This window comes from Musa acuminata, chromosome BXJ3-9 (assembly GCF_036884655.1).
Source record: "Musa acuminata AAA Group cultivar baxijiao chromosome BXJ3-9, Cavendish_Baxijiao_AAA, whole genome shotgun sequence".
NCBI lineage: Eukaryota > Viridiplantae > Streptophyta > Magnoliopsida > Zingiberales > Musaceae > Musa > Musa acuminata.
The window spans coordinates 34,326,502-34,347,924 of NC_088357.1; positions in this window are offsets into that span (position 1 = coordinate 34,326,502).

Consider the following 21,423-nt stretch of genomic DNA (forward strand, 5'->3'; position numbering starts at 1 on the left):
TTGGAGCCTAAAAATATCTCATCCCGGGTTTCCTAGGTTCAGGCAGTACCACCAGCAGTGTCAATCTGATACTGACATTACGCTGAGCGGTACCACCACGTGGCACTAGGCCACTGGGCGGTACCACCACCCAGACTGGCGATACCACTGCCTGGCACCCTGCCAGGGGCGGTACCATCGCCTAGACTAGCGGTACCACCGCCTGACACAATCTCGAAGACTAGGCCACGACGGTGCCACTTCTTGGGTCACTGTTTGGGCCTTTCATTAGGCCCAACATAGTCCTTACATGGGCCTAACTAGTCATAATTGGGTTGGCCCAAATCCAAACCCAATTATGGACTAACTACAAATTCTAAGACATTTCCTAAGCTAAACAAGTCCGTATGTCTAGTTTCTTCTAGCGAGCTTCCGGCGATCTTCCGGTGAACTTCCGACGATCTCTCGGCAATGTTTCAGCAGACTCCCGGCAAGCTCCTAGACTTCACGAAGATCTTCTTGGCGAGTTCCGATGAGCTTCTCTGGCAAGCTCCGAGACTTCTCGGCTGGTTCTTGTAGAACTTCTGACGAACGTCCGGACTTCCGACGAACTCTCGAACTCCTAAGAAATCGTGTTTTTGACTCCGGGACTTCATTTTGCTTTATGCCTTGCTATCATAGTTAATCTTGCATATGTAAAAATATACTTTGATCTAGACAATTATTACTAAGCTTGAATCATGTTGTTCGACGTGTCATTGGTCCATCGACGCTTCGTCTAATTCTTCGGCGCATCATCCTCTCTTGTAGCCTATTACCCAATCGGCCAGTTGACTCCGCAACTCCGATATCCTTGGCTCAATATCCACTCTTCTTGGCTCGATGCCTGAATCCATAGCCCGAAGCCTTCTATCGATATGTCGACCAATCCTCTAACCCGACATCCAATCTTCTGACATGTTTTCCTTTGGCCCAACATGATTCTTCCTGCTTTAATTATCTCATCCTGATCGAAGCATCCTGCATCACTCAAAACGCAGATCAAATCATAAACACTTATTAATTGGTTTCATCATCAAAATATAAGATTCAACAATCTCCTCCTTTTTGATGATGACAACCAATTGAAGATGGAGTTAACTTTAACTCCCCCTATCAATATGCCATATTGATAGAACCTTGAATTCAAGTCATTGCAAATTTCATCATGAATATTTGCAACATGTCATCATGCATAACATGATCATACTTCTCCCCCTTTGTTATCAACAAAAAGGAGAAGTGTAACTTTCAAATGTTTAGAAATACAAGTTCAACTCATTGCATGATAAACATAATCTCCATTTTTATCATCATGCAAGCTAGCAAAAATTCAGCAAGTGCTACATCATATTAGAACATGCAAGCTATTAAGTTTTGATAGTAAGATAGCATGTTCTACAACATACAAGATAGCAAAATTTTTCATCATTTTAGAAAGTGTAAGCTAGCAATTTTATATCACTTTACAACATGCATAATCACCAAATCATCATTAATTTTAAAGACATGCATGATTGTAAATTTTGTAAGTTTGTATTTTTGCTTCTTAAGATAGGCAAGCTAGTGATTTTTAAGATAGTAAGCTCTTTTTCTCTTTTGAGAAGTGTCATTTTTGCTTCCTTTGCAAAGTGCAAGTTAGCAAAATTTTATATTATTTTATAATATACAAGCTCTCAATTTGACAAGTGTTACTTCTCTTTGAAGTATGAAGGCTAGCAAGTTTTTGAAGAATAATACAAGATAACAAGCTAGTAAGATACAATGTTTTACATGAAGCAAGCTACATGAAGTACGTTTGCATCTTCTCTTTAGATGTGCAAGCAAGTAAGCAAGTTTTTGCATCTTCTTGACTTGTGCAAGCTAGCTATCTCCCCCTTTATCATTGTCAAAAATAAGGAATGAATACAATTTTGTATCTCTTTTTTTTTTTACAATAATTTCTAAATTATGACAAAGGTAAACAACAAAGATGAAAAATGAATGTCAAAAGACATATATCATTTTTTGATAAGTTTCTTCTTTTGTAAATAGAAAGCATGATAGGAAACAATCTTGATTCAAAAAGAAGACTCAAGTTATAAATTATCAAGATGTCAAGTAGCATATCATGGTTTACAAGATCAAGTTTCCTTTTTAGTGAATAGCAAAAAGAATCGTAGGAGAACAAAATCTCAATTCATGCATATAAAAACTTCAATCATCAAAATCATGATTCATCTAGAAAATTCTCCTCTTTAAATATTCAAAGAGAAATCTTAGGAGATCAAATAAAAGATATTCAAATAAAATTTGAAGTCATGAATTTCGAAAAAGATATTCTCTTTAGTAAATTGTAAAAGGAAACGTAGGAGAAAAAAATTTTAATTCATGCATACGAACTCTTATGATTCATATTGAAAATTTTCTCAAAATGCAAGAGAATAAAGAGTAAGAAATCTTGATTCACGAAAGATATCATATTATAAATCTTGAGAAATTAAGATCGTGATTTCGATAAAACCCATTAAATTTAAACCATCAAATCAAAATCATTTTAAAGAGATTCATAAAAAGGACATAGATAGATTCATTAATCTCTCCTTTTTTAAAAAATTGTAAGAAGAAACTATTGAATCTCATATTTTGATGATGAAGTCAATTGTCATTTGTTATCTAATCTATATGTTGAGATAAGTGTGCAGGATTAACTATGATGAAAGTAAGATATGTAGCAGGAGTTGCACTGGAGTCAAGACAATGATCACGTTGGGAGTTCGAGAGTTCGACGGAAGTTCAAACAGTCGTCGGAGGTTCTGCGGGAACAAATCCGTGAAGTCCATGAGCTTGCCAAAGAAGCTCGTCGGAACTCGCCAAGTAGATCGTCGCAAGTCCAGGAGTTTGCCGGAAGTCCGTAGGAGCATCACCGAGGGTTCATCGGATGATCGACGGAAGTTCGCCGGAAGTTCGCCGGAAGCTCGCCGAAAGAAGCGATTGACGCATCGGAGCAAATTGTAGTAAATGTCTTAGGAAATATCATAGTTAGCACAATGATTAAGTTGAAAATGAGAGGTGATCCCATTAACTTAATCTTAGGGCAATTGGGCCTTGAAAAACCCAAATTGGGTCGAATGGATCAACCCATTCGGACCCTGATTTCTGCCAGGCGGTTGAACCGGCCCAGCCAGGCGGTGGCACCGCCTGGGCTCAGTCTCCGAGCGAGACTAGGTGGTGCAACCGCCCCTGACAGGAGGTGGCACCGCTTGAGCTCGGTCTTCGAGCTCTGGCAGGAGGTGCAATCGCCTCAGTCAGGCGGTGGCACCGCCTGAGCTCGGTCTTCAAGTTCTGGCAGGAGATGCAACCGCCCCTAATAGGAGGTGGCACCGCCCAGAGGCTCAGTCTTCGAGCTCTGCCAGGTGGTGCAACCGCTTCAGTCAGGCGGTGCAACCGCCGGATCCCAGAATTCCGGGAATTGACAGTTTTGAGCTCGGAATTCAAACTGGGTTGTGGCCTATAAATACCCCACCCTTTCAGCACTAAAAGGGTACTCAAACACACCAAAATCCTGATCTTATTCTATGAATTTTAGAGCTCAAAATTGTTGTAAAAGCCAAAAGTTCTTCTCCCTCTTTTCTTCCAAGTTCTGATCTTTAAAGAGAGGAGAGAAAATTCTGTAAGGATTGTCTCCTAAGCCCGTCAAAAGGAGTGAAACTGTAAAAGGGTGGTTGGCCTTCGCCTATTGAAGGAAGGCCTCTAGTGGACGTCGGTGACCTCGTCGGTGGAGGAAGCCAAAAGTGGATGTAGGTCAAGATTGACCGAACCACTCTAAATCTCGATTTGCATTTACTTTGAGCATATTATCTTTACTGCAACCCTCCTCAAAAGCTTACTGCTTTCTGCGCATATACGATTGGGTTTCAAGCTTTGCACTTTCCGAATCGGCGTTTAGACGTAAATCAGTTTTATCGTACGATCATCATATTTCAGTTTGCGTTTACGTTTTGATTTCTATCATAACTGCAAACTGCCTTTATATCCTTGCTTTAACTGCATCTCGCTTAATCAAGTGATTTACGAATCAGCATTTAGACGTAAATCAGTTTTTTCGTACGAATATCATATTTCGGTTTGCGCCTACTATCTGATTTGAACCATAACTGCAAACTGCATTTATATCTTTGCTGCATCTTGCTTAATCGAAAGTTAAAGTGATTTACGAATAAGCTTTCTTACTGAAATCACTTTTATCGAACGAACGCAGTTTTTTTTTAATCGTAGAAGGTTTTCCGCTGAACTAATTCACCCCCTCCCCCCCCCCCCTCTTAGTGCTCTTGATCTTAACAATTGGTATCAGAGCGGGGTTAACTCTCAAACGGATTAAAACCCAAGAGAGATGGCATACGTTGGAAACCAAGAGGGCCATTCTATTACACGTCCACCCATGTTCAATGGGACGGACGACACCTATTGGAAGACTCGAATGAGGATCTTTCTTATTTCTATGGATTTTGAACTTTGGAATCTTGTCAAAAATAGATTTTCGAAGTCTTCTCTTCCAATGATCGATTGGAATGAATCGGAGAAGAAGGCTTTCGCTCTTAATGCAAATGCTATGAATGCCTTATTTTGTGCACTTGATAAAAACGAGTTCAACCGTGTTTCGGTTTGTGAAACCGCATTTGATATTTGGCACACACTCGAATTGACTCACGAAGGCATAAGTAGAGTGAAAGAGTCATAAATCAATCTTTTGATACATTCTTTCGAACTTTTCCGGATGAAACCGAGTGAGACTATTGGCAACATGTTTATTCATGGATGTCGTCAACGGTCTAAAAGGACTCGGAAAAAGTTTTTCAGATTTTGAGCTCGTAAATAAGATTCTAAGATCCCTTCCTAAAAGTTGGGATTCTAAAGTCACTACTATTCAAGAGGCGAAAGATCTAAACAACTTCCCTCTTGAAGAACTAATCGGGTCATTAATGACCTACGAGATGACTTGCAAAGCTCACGAAGAGCAAGAATATATCCTTCCAAAGAACAGGAAGGATATGACACTCAGAACTTTAGAAGACCACTTGAGAGAAAACTCAAGAGATAAGGACTATGACGATGACGTGGCAGTTGTAACAAGAAAATTTAAAAAATTCATTAAAAGAAACAAGTTTAAAAATGACACAAAAAATAAACTTGAACCCAAGAAGGACCAAGTTATTTGCTACGAGTGCAAAAAGCCGGGACACTACAAAAGTGATTGTCCCCAAGTCAAAAAGAGAACATCAAAGAAGAAGGCGCTCAAAGCAACGTGGGATGACTCGAGCACGTCCGAAGAAGAGGAGTCCAATACCGAGCAAGTTGCTCATTACGCCTTAATGGCCATCGGAGAGGGGGTAACGAATTTAATAGATGCAGATTTATCATTTGATGAATTATTAAATGTCTTCCATGATTTATTTGATGAATGCAAGATTATTAGTAGAAAATATAAATTACTAAAAAAGGAGCATGATAGTCTTACTTGTAATTTCGATAAGTTAAAAACTGAATATCATGATAGTTTAGGTTCATGCATAAAATGCCATGATTTAGAAACTCTCCAAAAGGAAAACTTGCTACTTAAAGACACCTTGAAGAAATTCGAGGTTGGTAGCAAGTCTTTGAACATGATCCTTGCAAACAAGGGTCACATTCCCAAAAGAAGTCGAATCGGATTTGTGAGAAGTCCTCACCAAAATCCAACCACCTTCATAAAAGGCTTCATATTACATGTTCGACACCAAAGCAAATGCAACTTTTGTTGCAAACTTGGACACAAAACGCATTATTGTCCATTCAAGAAAATTAGTCCGAACAGATTAATTTGGGTTCCTAAAGGAACCATGATAAATTCTATGCAACATGATAAAAAATATAGATCTATTTTTGAGGCACCCAAAAGGAAATGGGTACCTAAATATCAACCTTTCTTGTAGAAACCTATACCATCGCAAGCTAGGAGCAAGAGATGGTACCTTGATAATAGATGCTCAAGGCATATGACCGGAGATCCATCTCAATTCTCTAAGCTCACTAGCATAGATGAAGACTATGTCACCTTCGGAGACAACAACAGGGGTAAAATCATTGGCAAAGGAACCATAGGTAACAAATCCAACTTCTTTATTGAAGATGTTTTGTTAGTTGATGGTTTAAAACATAACCTCTTGAGCATTAGTCAATTATGTGATAAAGGATATATTGTTAGATTCGAATCAAATACTTGCATCATTGAAAAACCACACAAAAACACGTCTATGATTGCATTAAAACAAAATAACGTATACACTATTGACATCAATGATTTGTGTAATGAAATGTGTTTTTCGGTTTTGAATGAGGATGCTTGGCTATGGCATAGAAGATTAGGTCATGCTAGCATGAAACTAATCACTCAAATATCATCTAAAGAACTTGTAAGAGGAATTCCTCATATCAAGTTTATCAAAGATAATGTATGTGATGCTTGCCAATTAGGTAAACAAATTAAGGGTAGTTTCAAATCTAAGAATCAAATAAGCACCTCTAGGCCCTTACAATTGATCCATATGGACTTGTTCGGACCAATCTCTACATCAAGCCTAGGAGGTAGCAAATATGCCTTCGTCATTGTGGATGACTATAGCAGATACACATGGACTTACTTCTTAAAACAAAAAAATGAATGCTTTAGATATTTTACCAAGTCTTGTAATCTTGTTCAAAATGAGAAGGGTTCTATGATTTCGTCAATTAGAAGTGATTACGATGGTGAATTTCAAAACCATGATTTCCAAGAATTTTGTGAACTCAATGGATACAACCATAATTTCTCTACTCCTTGAAATCCTCAACAAAATGTAGTAGAAAGAAAAAATAAAAATTTACAAGAAATGGCAAGAACCATGTTGAATGAACATAGCCTACCCAAATATTTTTGGGCCGAAGCCGTAAACACTGCATGCTATATTTTGAATAGAGTTCTAGTAAGACCCTTACTCACCAAAACTCCCTATGAGTTATGGAATAACAAAAAACCCAATGTTTCATATTTTAAAGTCTTTGGGTGTAAGTGTTTTATCTTGAATAAAAAAGATAACTTAGGAAAATTTGATGCTAAATTCGATGAAGGAATCTTTCTTGGTTATTCTTCGGTTTCTAAAGCTTTTCGTATCTTCAATAAAAGAACTTTAATTATTGAAGAATCCATTCATGTTGTTTTTAATGAGATTTCCGAAATCAGGAAAAATGATTTTGATGATGATGTTAATTTTGATTCCTTGAATTTAAATGAAACCCCGTCTCCAACTAGCAACTTGGATGCATCAACTTCCGAAACATCCTTACCCAAGGATTGAAAGTATGTAGATGCTCATCCTAAGGAGCTAATCTTAGGAGACAAATCAAAGGGGGTTCAAACACGTTCTTCTCTTAAAAATTTTGGTTCCAACGCCGCTTTTCTCTCCCAAATTGAACCCAAATGTGTTGACGAAGCCATGAAAGATGATTCATGGATTATTGCAATGCAAGATGAATTAAATCAATTTGAGAGAAATGAGGTGTAGAAGCTTGTTCCTAGGCCAAATGACCATTTAGTTATTGGTACTAAATGGGTTTTTAGAAACAAGCAAGATGAATATGGTATCGTGGTTAGAAACAAGGCTAGATTAGTGGCTAAAGGTTTCAACCAAGAAGAAGGTATCGATTACGAAGAAACCTTCGCTCTTGTGGCTCGATTAGAAGCCATAAGGATGCTCCTTGCCTACACTAGTAGTAATAATTTTAAGTTGTTTCAAATGGATGTTAAAAGCGCTTTTCTTAATGGCTTTATTTCTGAAGAAGTCTATGTTGAACAACCTCCTGGATTTGAAAATAATAGCCTCCCTAATCATGTGTTTAGATTAACTAAAGCTCTCTATGGTTTAAAATAAGCTCCGAGGGCTTGGTATGAGAGACTTAATTCTTTTCTTATTGAAAATAATTTCACAAAAGGCAATGTTGATACTACATTGTTCATCAAGAATTTTGAAAATAATTTTCTCATTATTCAGATTTATGTTGATGATATTATCTTTGGTTCTACGAATGAATCTCTTTGTGAATCTTTTGCTAAAACTATGAGTCTTGAATTCGAAATGAGTTTAATGGGAGAATTAACATTCTTCTTAGGCTTACAAATCAAACAACTAAGCAATGACATCTTTATTAGTCAAACTAAATATGCTATGAATTTGCTAAAAAAGTTTAATATGAATAGCTCAAAAGCTATTAATACTCCTATGAGCACCTCCACTAAGTTAGAAATTGATGAAAGTGGAGAAAGCTTCGATCGAAAAACTTATAGGGGCATGATAGGAAGTTTACTTTACCTCACTGCAACTAGTCCAGATATCATGTTCAGTCTAGGACTTTGTGCTAGATTTTAATCAAACCCTAAGATATCTCATCTCAAAGCAGTTAAAAGAATACTTAGATATCTTAGTGGTACCACAAATCTAGGATTATGGTACCCAAAATCAGAGAATCTTGAGTTAATTGCTTATGTTGATACGGACTTTGCTGGCTGTAGACTAGATAGAAAAAGCACATGAGGAACATGTTAATTTTTATGACATGCCCTTATTTCCTGGTCATCTAAGAAACAAAATTCGGTTGCACTATCAACAACCGAAGCTGAATATATTCCAGCAAGTGCATGCTGTGCACAAGTTGTATGGATGAAAAGCACCTTAGAAGATTATAAAGTTCATCTTAAAAATATTCCTATTAAATGTGATAACACAAGTGCAATATGTTTAACAAAGAATCCTATACAACACTCAAGAACAAAACATATTGATATTAGACATCACTTTATATGAGATCATGTTACTAATCATGATGTAATCATATAGTTCATTGACACTAAACATCAACTAGCTGATATTTTTACAAAACCTCTAAGTGAAGAACAATTTGATTTCATAAGAAGAGAATTAGGAATGTTGATGTGTCCAAATACATAAACTTGTTGAAATTATTTTTCGGACTTTATTGATTGATTGATCAATTTCACTTAATTGCTATGATGATTTTACACAATTACATGTTAGAAATTATGTGTATGAATATAAAAATTTCCATGATGATAAGCATATTTTGTCTTCATGATCATATTTGAAAATCAACAGCACAGTCTCGTCCGAATGCATGAAAGTCTTAATTTCGTTTTCGGATTCTCTTAAAAATAAGAGTTTCTCGATACATTATCCTCTTCCGGACTTAATAAAGCATATGTCATAACGAGTTTAATTATCATCATTGTTGACATATGAAATATATCTCTCAAACACCTATGTGAAGAATATTCTTTAAAGAAATGGATTTAATAAAATGATTCCTGATTATATGAATGATAGTGTTTTTACTAACAAGGATTCGTTTCTAATACATATCTTGATCCTTGTGAAAATAAAGCAAGATTTAATCTCTCATCAATTTTAACTTCATTTAAAGTAAATTCACAAATAGATGGTGGAGATGCGGGGTAAAAACAGAATTGATATCTTCATGTCATGGTTGCATAATTGACTCACTATTGAAAATGACATGAACCTAGTAAAGGCATCACACTTATGCTCAATATTCGCTTATATTGTTCTCTTGGTATCACAATTATCATGCTTTTTGTTGATGACAAAGGGGGAGAAATATATGAGTATTAATGTCATGCTTGCATCACCAAGAGATATATGAATTGCTATGCTATGATTGCTATAATTTGCATTATGCTTTGTTTGTATCATGTCAAGATATGAAACAAAAAATCTTACTTCGCAGTTTTATATGTTGATATCTTACAATATGATGAATTTCTACTATTACCATCATTCAAACTTGTAATGTAAAATTTAAAAATGAATGTCAAGCCTTGACATCATCTTCAGAGAGATACATCATGGTGGGAATCATGATGGGAGTATTGATAAGTTTAAATGATTTTAACTTATCAATATGTCTCTTGAATTCAAAGGTTTTGAATTCAAGAATGACTTATCTCAAGTATGACATATAGACAGGGGGAGTTAAGGTTAACTCCATTATCAATTGATTGTCATCATCAAAAAGGGGGAGATTGTTGAATCTCGGATTTTGATGATGAAGTCAATTGTCATTTGTTATCTAATCTATATGTTGAGATAAGTGTGTAGGATTAACTACGATGAAAGTAAGATATGCAGCAGGAGTTGCGCTGGAGTCAAGACAATGATCATGTTGGGAGTTCGAGAGTTCGACGGAAGTTCGGACAGTCGTCGGAGGTTCTGCGGGAACAAATCCGAGAAGTCCATGAGCTTGCCAAAGAAGCTCGTCGGAACTCGCCAAGTGGATCATCGTAAGTCCAGGAGTTTGCCGGAAGTCCACAGGAGCATCACCGAGGGTTCATCGGATGATCGACGGAAGTTCGCCGGAAGCTCGCTGGAAGAAGCGATTGACGTACTGGAGCAAGTTGCAGTAAATGTCTTAGGAAATATCATATTTAGCACAATGATTAAGTTGAAAATGGGAGGTGATCCCATTAACTTAATCTTGGGGCAATTGGGCCCCTGAAAAACCCAAATTGGGCCGAATGGATCAACCCATTCGGACCCTGATTTCTGCCAGGCGGTTGAACCGCCCCAGCCAGGCGGTGGCACCACCTGGGCTCAGTCTCTGAGCGAGACTGGGTGGTGCAACCGCCCCTGACAGGAGGTGGCACCACTTGAGCTCGGTCTTCGAGCTCTGGCAGGAGGTGCAACCGCCTTAGTCAGGCGGTGGAACCGCCTGAGCTCGGTCTTCGAGTTCTGGCAGGAGGTGCAACCGCCCCTGACAGGAGGTGGCACCGCCTAGAGGCTCAGTCTTTGAGCTCTGCCAAGCGGTGCAACCACGTCAGTCAGGCGGTACAATCGCCAGATCCCGAAATTTCTGGAATTGACAATTTTGAGTTCGGAATTCAAATTGGGTTGGGGCCTATAAATACCCCACCCTTTCAGCACTGAAAGGTCACTTAAACACACTGAAATCCTGATCTAATTCTGTGATTTTTAGAGCTTAAAATTGTTGTAAAAGCCAAAAGTTCTTCTCCCTCTTTTCTTCCAAGTTCTGATCTTTAAAGAGAGGAGAGAAAATTCTGTAAGGGTTGTCTCCTAAGCCCGTCAAAAGGAGTGAAACTGTAAAAGGGTGGTTGGCCTTCGCCTATTGAAGGAAGGCCTCTAGTGGATGTTAGTGACCTCGTCGGTGGAGGAAGCCAAAAGTGGATGTAGGTCAAGATTGACCGAACCACTCTAAATCTCGGTTTGCATTTACTTTGAGCATATTATCTGTACTACAAACCTCCTCAAAAGCTTACTGCTTTCTGCGCATATACGATTGGGTTTCAAGCTTTGTACTTTCCGAATCGGCGTTTAGACGTAAATCAGTTTTATCGTACGATCATCATATTTCAGTTTGCGTTTACGTTTTGATTTCTATCATAACTACAAACTACCTTTATATCCTTGCTTTAACTACATCTCGCTTAATCAAGTGATTTACGAATCAGCATTTAGATGTAAATCAGTTTTTTCGTACGAATATCATATTTCAATTTGCGCCTACTATCTGATTTGAACCATAACTGCAAACTGCATTTATATCTTTGCTGCATCTCGCTTAATCAAAAGTTAAAGTGATTTACGAATCAGCTTTCTTACTGAAATCACTTTTATCGAACGAACGCAGTTTTTTTTTTAATCGTAGAAGGTTTTCCGCTGCACTAATTCACCCCCCCCCCCTCATAGTGCTCTTGATCCTAACAGAAACATATTAGTTCAAAAAGAAGATCTTGATTCATAGAGAAATCTCATGTATCAAATATCGAGATTTCAAGATGATGATTCATAAAAAAATTATCATAAGTTATAATCAAGAGAAAAATCATCATTTATCTTCAAATCATTCAACTTATTAAATCAACAAAGTCACTTTTAAGAGATTCATAAAAATGATGCAAATAGATTTATCAAAATCAATTTCATCGTTCATAAAATTCATAACATAAATATATTCATTATTTTAATTCTAATGATAATATATTTTTCTTTTTATGTGTTTCATTTTACGTGATTGATTTCAAATAAGCATGCTCAAGTTTTTCGTATGAAAACCATACATTATAGTTTAAAATCGAAGAGCAAATATCATCATGGAAATCATTAAGATCAATAAACCATAAATTACCCAAAACTCATCATTACTTCCAATCATCATGCATAATTTCAAAAAATAAATTTATTAGGCATGATATCATCAAACATGATTTCATAAGGTATTTTTAATCAAAATCATTTTGTTTATCATAAACATATAATTTTCATGATTATTTTCAAAATTACTAGAATGATAAGCATGATTCCAATTTTTTTGCATTTTCATTATTAAACATATAATTTTCAAGAAAATTAACTCTAAACTAAATTAAAAATAACTCATGAAAAGTATTATGTAATTTTGAAATAAATTAAGGGCATTTTGATTATCTCATCGTCGAAAGCCGTTAAGGCATAGTTTGTCACCTTGCCTTTGTTTATTTTCTCCTCATCTTCGAATGAGCTCAATTTGTCCTAAGTCACCTTCTTCTTCTTTTTTAAATTTATTTTTAATTTTTGATTCTTGTTTTAAAAATTTCATGAGGAGTTCAAGTTCACCATCACTTGAGCTTATGCTCGAGTGGTCTTCAATTATTCTAAGTATGAAATCCTTCCTATTTTTTGGAAGGTGGTTCTCAAGTTCTTTACATGTATTGCACGTTATTTCATAGGTCATCAAAGATCCTATAAGTTCTTCGAGTGAAAAACGGTTTAAATCTTGGCCTCTTGTATGACCGTTACTTTAGAGTCCCAAGTTTTAGAAAGTGATCGTAAAATCTTGTTAACGAGTTCAAAATCCAAAAAACTTCTACTAAGTGCTTTTAAACCATTGATGACATTCGTAAATCAGGTGTACATGTCAACAATGGTTTCGCTAGGCTTAATTCAAAAAAGTTCAAAATCATGTAATAAAAGATTAACTTTAGACTCTTTAACTCTACTCGTGCCTTCATGTGTGATTCTGAGAATGTGCCAAATATCGAAAGCCGTTTTGCATAAAGAAACCCGATTAAATTCGTTTTTGTCTAAGGCACAAAATAGAGTATTTATAGCTCTAGCATTTAGAGAAAAAGTCTTCTTCTCCAAATCATTCCAATGGTTCATTGGAAGAGAAGACCTTTGAAAACCACTTTCGATAATATTCCATAAGTTCAAATCCAAAGAAAACAAGAAAACTCTCGTTCGAGTTTTCCAATATATATAATCTGTCCCATTGAACAAGGGAGGACGAATGAGAGAGTGACTCTCTTGAAAGCCGAAAAGAGCCATTTCTCATTAGGTGTTAAATCAAATGAGAAAATGAGGCTCCGATACCAATTTTCAGGAAAAGAGTTGGCACTAAGAGGGGGGGGTAAATTAGTACAGCGGTAAAAACATCAGTTCTGAAAATTCTTTCATACGTTGAAAATCGATTTCAGAAACTTAAAAGCATATACGAGTGTAGGCATAGTAAAAGCACAGTAAAGAGGAGGGGCAGTTCGCTATAAGAGTAAAGTGCTCAAAGGAAATACAAACCAGATTTTTATAGTAGTTTGGTTATCGTGACCTACATCCACTCTGCCGATTCCTCTTCCGTCGAGGCCATCGGTATCCACTATCGGTCTTCCTTCAATAGGCAAAGATCAACCACCTTTTACACCCCTCTTCTCCTTTTCACAAGTTTAGGAGACAACCTTTACAAGTATACACACTCCTCCTAAACAGAATTCTAGACTTAAACCAGAGGAGGGGATTTCTTAAGTGATTGCAACAACGTTTCTTCACTTTTAAACTTTTTGTACTTGTATTTTTTTTAACCAAGGATGAGAAGGGTATTTATAGGCCTCAAGTTGATTCAAACTTGGAGCCTAAAAACATCTCATCCTGGGTTTCTTGGGTTCGGGTGGTACCATCGCCTGTGCTAGTCTAACATTGACACTACATTGGGCGGTACCACCGCTGACACAGTCTCGAAGACTATGCCACGACGGTACCACTTCTTGGGTCACTATTTGGGCCTTTTATTGGGCCAACATAGTCTTTACATGAGCCCAACTGACCCATAATTGGGTTGGCTCAAATCGAAACCCAATTATATGCTAACTATGAATTCTAAGACATTTCCTAAGCTAAACAAGTCCATAAGTCTAGTTTCTTCCAGCGAGTTTCCGGTGATCTTCTGATGAACTTCCGACGATCTCTCGGCAATGTTCCAGCGGACTCCCGGCAAGCTCCTGGACTTCACAACTATCTTCTTGGCGAGTTTTGATGAGCTTCTCTAGCAAGCTTCGAGACTTCTCGGTTGGTTCTTGCAGAACTTCTGACGAACATCCGGACTTTCGACAAACTCTCGAACTCCCAACGAAATCACGTTATTGACTCCGGGACTTCATTTTGCTTTATGCCTTGCTATCGTAGTTAATCCTACATATGTAAAAATATATTTTGATCTAGACAATTATTACTAAGCTTGAATCATGTTGTCCAGCATGTTATTGGTCCATCGACGCTTCGTCCGATTCTTCGGCGCAACGTCCTCTCTTGTGGCCTATTGCCCAATCGGTCAGTTGACTCTGCAACTTCGATATCCTTGGCTCAATATTCGCTCTTCTTGGCTCGATACCCGAATCCATGGCCCGAAGCCTTCTGTCGATACGTCAACCGATCCTCCTACCCGACGTCCAATCTTTTGACATGTTTTCTTCCAGCCTAGCATGATTCTTCTTGCTTTAATTGTCTCATCTTGATCGAAGCATCGTGCGTCACTCAAAATGCAGATCAAATCATAAACACTTATCAATTGGTTTCATCATCAAAATACGAGATTAAACATATGCTTCCCGAAGCTAATATGATATGATTATTTTCTCATCATATCTAATACTGTTTGCTTCTCATAGAAAATATTTTATCATTATAAGCATTCTTGTAGGTGTCAAATGTATAAATATTCTTCATAAAACAAATACAGATTAATATTTCTATATCTAATAGAGAGCATGAAATTCAAAATGAACAGCTTCTTTTTTTCAAATCTTTTATGATTATCTTAGAGAATGTCTACACTTGCAATTAAGCATGAGTAGGAGGAAAGACACCGTGGACACAAGTTGATCCTCGATGATACTTGTCAACAATAATTTTATGTTATCAGTTATTTCACGATGGATGTAAAATCATTTAATAATACATACTTTCTGATCCATTAATTGTGAACATTGTATACTGAGAATCAAGGAAAAATAAAATAACCTATTTCTCCTTCTCAAGTTTAGATATTCATATGACACATTCTCCATGATGTTTTTTCTCAATTTTTGTATATATTTGTTAAACTTTGTACATAGCAGGGGCTCTACCAATAGTCCAAAATAGCTTTGTATCATCTTTGTCTCCTACATCGATCATAAAATTTTTTGATAGATTAATTATGCAAAAATCATGATGTGCTCCTAAGAAGATCTCCTTCACAACTGAAGGAATTTTTGAATTCTAACCACTAATAATCGTTAAATTTTTGTATTTGATAATACATATTCTTGAATGATGCAAGAACCACTCCCATGAATCTCTACACTCAATCTCCATCACAGCAAATGTCATTGAAAATAAATTTATTATAACTATCAATAGTTATAGTCATAAAAAAAGCATCAAGATATTTTCTCCATAGATGTGTAACATCAATATTAAAAACAAATCATCTATATAATATGAAACTTCTAAGACAAGCTTCGAAAGCGTAAAATATATATTGAAAATAAATTTTTGATATCATTGCCATCTAAACAGTAGTCTCACACTTATATAATTTTAAATCCCTTAGAAATGAAATTATATAGAATGGTCGAAATCATCATGAAATTAAGTGCAATCTCCTGTGCAAAAAGTCATCTTATGATACAACAACGCCGAAACCATTTTGAATATTAGCAATAATTATCTTTGGAGTATAATCAATATTTGTCATAAAATAATCTTTAATTTGATCTATAATAAAAGAATTACTGTATTTCTTATGATCCCTATTTAATCTTGATAAATTATATTTATGCTTTCTATGAAACTTGATAATTTTGAAACTATCAATTTTATCACAAGCTACTATAATCCATTGGCAATAGAAAACAATATATTTTGCTTTTATCTTATAGCTTCTATTTTCAATATATTTGATCTCAAAATTTTTTTGAATCACATATTCTTCAAAGCTTTCTGAAATTCATCTCTATCTTAAAATACATGTACTAAGATATTTATTAAGTTATAAAATAATATATATTAAATATATCCAACAAAATAACTCTAATGTCATTCAACTATTATACCTGAAGAATAGAAAGAGCAATATAGGAACAATCATCATCTTGGGCACAAAAAAACAAGTATATTTAATAACACACCACTATCTTGGCTACAATTGTATTCATCAAGCACTTGTTCAATATTATCATACATTTCCTCTCTTAAAACAACTCACTAACCAGCAATAACTAATTCATCATATTGTATTCATCAACTCACTTGTTCAATATTGTCACATTCAACTTCTTCTTATATATTTTCTTCAACTAATATACTTTTAAAAACATCACCATTATCATTATCTTCATCATAATAAGATGGGTCATTAAAAACTATGGTACAAGTGGCAAAATTTGAACTATTTGGCACTTGGCTTTGGCTCAAATATGATTTCTCACTCGTCCCTTACAGTGAGATCATTAGAAAAACAAGTATATAAGTTAATAAACTATGAACTTATATAACAGTAAAATATATTATAATAGCTTTCAGATTATCAATATCATCAAAAATTGAAAATATTACGTGGGAAAATGAATGTCTCTATGGTGAAATAATTAGAAAAACAAGTATATAACTTAACAATCTATGAACCTATATAACAGTAAAATATATTATAATAACTTATAGATTTCAGGAAGGAAATAAAACAAGAGAAGACAAATTAAATACTAGTATATTCTGATAGTAGATAAGATTTTCTCTGTGCTTAATGTGTATAAATAGTCATCAAAATTTATTATTTAAATGTACTCTATAATTACATCATCATAGTATCAGAGCCGCTTGTTGTCCGACTCCTCACACAACCTCGTCAGCGGAGGTGCTCGACGCCAATGCTACCACTATGCGTTGGTGCCTCTAGCGCTGCAGACACTGGTGCTTCTTCCCTCACCAACGCTGCTGTTCCATCCTCACCATCATCCTCGCTAGCAACAGCAAACCACCTCCCTGCAATCGCTGCTGATCCGATCTCCAGATCTGATTCCGCTGAGACTGTCGTCAACCACCGAATCACAACTGGTACTTGTTCACGCCGGACTTACCCTGTTTCGCTGGTCTGCTCGGTGGCATGTTCTCTTCGCCGTCAGCCAAATCGCAGCTTCATTCACCGCTACTAGTGTTCTCCTACCTGAGCCGGCGGTCGCCTGTCATTTCATCTGACTCGGCGCACCTCCAGCACCATTAATCTAAAGCAACAAAGGTGCTTCTTCCTCTCTGTGGCGCATCTGCTTCTTCCTCTCTATGCTGGTTCCTGCAGATCGACGGAGCGACGACCACTTCTTCATGGTCATCCTCACTCTAGCGGTCACCTCCCGCCGTAGCCCCGCGACCGCTTCCCCGCCGGAGTCCACCACCTCCCCTTGGGTCGCGGCCATAGCTACGGCCGCTCAACCATCCCTCCTCGCGGCAACGTCTCCGCCCCTCAGTCGCACCACAATAGCTTCATCTCAAACAATACTTGATCGCACCTGTCGCCACAACCATTCGCTGCAGCCTACCACAGCACTTGCGGCTGCTGGTATCAGATCGCACCCGTCGCAGTAGTAGAGATTGAGACGACAGTGGTGCCGCCGCTGTTGTAGTCAACTGCCACAAGTGAGGACTTGTCGAGGAGAAACCATCATATGACAAATACGAGATTCCTGAAGGAGGCCTTCTCGCAGCAGAATAGAACTGCTCTTCCTGCAACCCCTCTCAATCGCTACGCCCACTACATCGACACTTCTTCTGTGGGCAACGCTCCTAAAGGAAGCACAGTTGCAACATCTGTTTCTACCATCGACTGCTGCTCCCTTGCCAACCTAAGTCTTCTACTGAAAACTTTGCCGCCCTTTTGGCCACCAAGCTCCTAAAGGAAGCACAGTCGCAGCCTCTGTTTCTACCGCCAACTGCTGCTCCCTTGCCAACCGAAGTCTTCTGCTGAAAACTCCGCTACCCTTCCAGCCACCAAACTCGGCTGCAAGCTGTGATCTGCACCAATCACAGACATCGTCGCCTATTGCCTTACCATCAACTGCCACAAGCATTACTGCAACTATCTCCAACACTGCAGATTTCTCCAGCATCATTGCAGAAATCTCTCCTGCATCGCTGTAGAAATCTCTCCTGCGTCGCTCCAACATCACTGTAGCCTTCTCTAGCATAGTTGTAGCTCTCTCCAGTACCGCTAACACTGTTGCAACTCTCTCACACACTAGTGCAACCGTACCTCTAGAAGAAGCAGTGAAGCATTGCAAACAGTTCTGTTTGCCATCTTCCAGCAGATCTATAACATTGTAGCACTTAACCTCCGACTTTAGCGACCATTCTACAGTTAATGTCATATATATATCCTAACATGTTTTTATCGTCGTCGGCCTCTGACATCTCATTTATTGTCTCTATAGGGAATCATAATACTTCTTAATTGACTAAGTCTTATCACCATCAATGAGCATTCATTCCTTTTAAATTATCCAAAGACAACAACTACGCATCTTTGTGGACACAACTTTCTAATCTTCTATTTGGATATGATCTCCTAGGCTACGTTGATGATTCTCTCCAGTGTCCACCTACAATGGTCAACATCCCAAGAGTGTTGGGACGACATCACATGGGCAACGAAAGAAGAAGAAAACAAATTCTCCAATTTTCCAAAAAGATGTTCGACGTTGGGGAGGAGAATAGGAGATACAAGCAAAGGCTCTAGCCTATGAACCACTAAATCCCTCATATTAAATAGAGGTCCCCTGTCAAACCCTAATAGATCCTCCCCTAGTGGGTATTGGATATGCATCCAATTACCCAAGCCTTTTAGATTAGTGGATCTCTATCCAATAATCTCTCATGGGCTTTTATTGGATCTCGTTCATGGGATCCAGTAATTCATGGACTTATTGGATATCCAATAAGATAGAGGCTCCAACGAATATCTCATATCCGAACCTCGCTCTAATCGAATTCTCCCGGAAAACTCTTTCTCTCTCAATCCAAATGACCATAGCCATGGACCTATCCGTCCTCAATTACCATATACCTGCATTGTGCTGTCATACCCATACGGTTTCTTCTCGAGTCTCGTTCTAATCGGATTCTCCTAGAGAACTCTTTCTCTCTCAATCCAAATGACCCTGGCCTGGGATTTGTCTGAGCAAGAACACATGTGATATTCCTCTCATGATGCCGAGAGTGGATGATCCTCTATCGATACTCAATAGCCCTCGTAAGGCGGATTGTCACTCTCAATGACCAGCTGTACTAGATCTGGGACATTCAAACCTATAAATTTGGTATCAAAGAGTGGAGCACTCATACAAGACATCCTTGGAGTCTCAAGTCTAAGGACCAGATACACCACTAGGACTACAGAATCGCTATCTAACAATAAGGCATCATCAACCATTCAGCATTCCGTAAGCGGATCAATCAGTGAACTCATTCTCTAATGAGCACCTGTACTGTATCCCTAGTGTCCCTACATGAGCAGCTATGAGACCGGCTGCATCCATCATATGGACGGGTATACAGCACACCAGTCTGTCCGGTTATCACGATGTCCCTCTCGAGTAACCTATGACCGTCACATTATCATAATCTCATCACGATCTGATTCCAATTGCATAGATCCAAGGACATCACAATATATACATGCATATATGTAATAGTTAATATAAAGTGATAAATACCAAAATATAATAAGTCAAAAGATTCCATGTCAAGTCACACGTGCCATCACTTACCAGATTAGCTCGCTGGGCACCTATAACTAGCAATCTCCCACTTGACCTAAAGTCAATCACCTATGTGTTTGATCCCCATCAGACCTCTGTGATGCTCAAAGATAATTTGAGACAACGACTTTGTTAGTGGATCTGCAATGTTATCTTCGGATGGAACTCTTTCCACTACTACATCTCCTCAGGTCATGATCTCTCCAATAAGTTGGAACCTCCTCAGAATACTTCTGATGAGACACAGGTTCTCTTATTTGAGTAATCTCCCCGTAGTTGTCGCAATATAAGAAAATCGACTCCTCGCTACCCTACATGACTCCCAGATCTGTGATGAACTTCTTTACCCAGACTCCCTCCTTTGCTGCATCTATTACAGCAATGTACTCTGCCTCTGTGGTCGAGTCAGTAGTAATATCTTACTTGGAACTCTTCCAATATACTACTCCTCCATTCAAGGTGTACACATACCCCGAATTCGACTTGCTATCATCGATATTATACTGAAAACTTGAGTCCATGTAGCCTTCAACCCTGAGACTACTACCTCCATATACTAGTAAAAGATCCTTAGTCATTCTCAAGTACTTAAGGATACACTTTACTGCTTTCCAATGCTCCAAGCTTGGATCCGCTTGATACCTGCTCGTGACACTCAGAGCATGTGCTATATCAAGCCTAGTATATAGCATGACATACATGATAGATCCTATCGCTGAGGCATAAGGTATCATATCCATGTTCACCCTTTCTTCTGGAGTCTTTGGCGACATACTCCTAGAAAGCGATATCCCATGTCTCATCGGTATGAGAGCTCTCTTGGAATTTTCTATGCCAAACCTTTTGATAATGGTTTTTATGTACCTGGATTGGGACAAGCCAAGCATTCTCTTGGATCTATCTTCTCTATAGATCTGAATCCCCAAAATATAGGATGCTTCCCCTAAGTCCTTCATAGAGAAATGTCTAAATAACCAAGCCTTTGCTGTAGATAGCATTCCTATGTCATTCCCAATGATCAGGATGTCATCCATATATAACAAAAAAAAGGTAATAGCGCTCCCACTTACCTTCCTGTACACACAAGGCTCATCTTCGTTCTTAACGAAGTCATAAGATCTGATTGCATCATCAAATCTTATGTTCCAACTTCGGGAAGCTTGTTTTAGTCTATAAATATATCTAAGCAACCTGCACACCTTATCTAGGCAGTTCTTGGACACAAATCCCTCAGGTTGTATCATATACACCTCTTCCTCGAGGTTCCC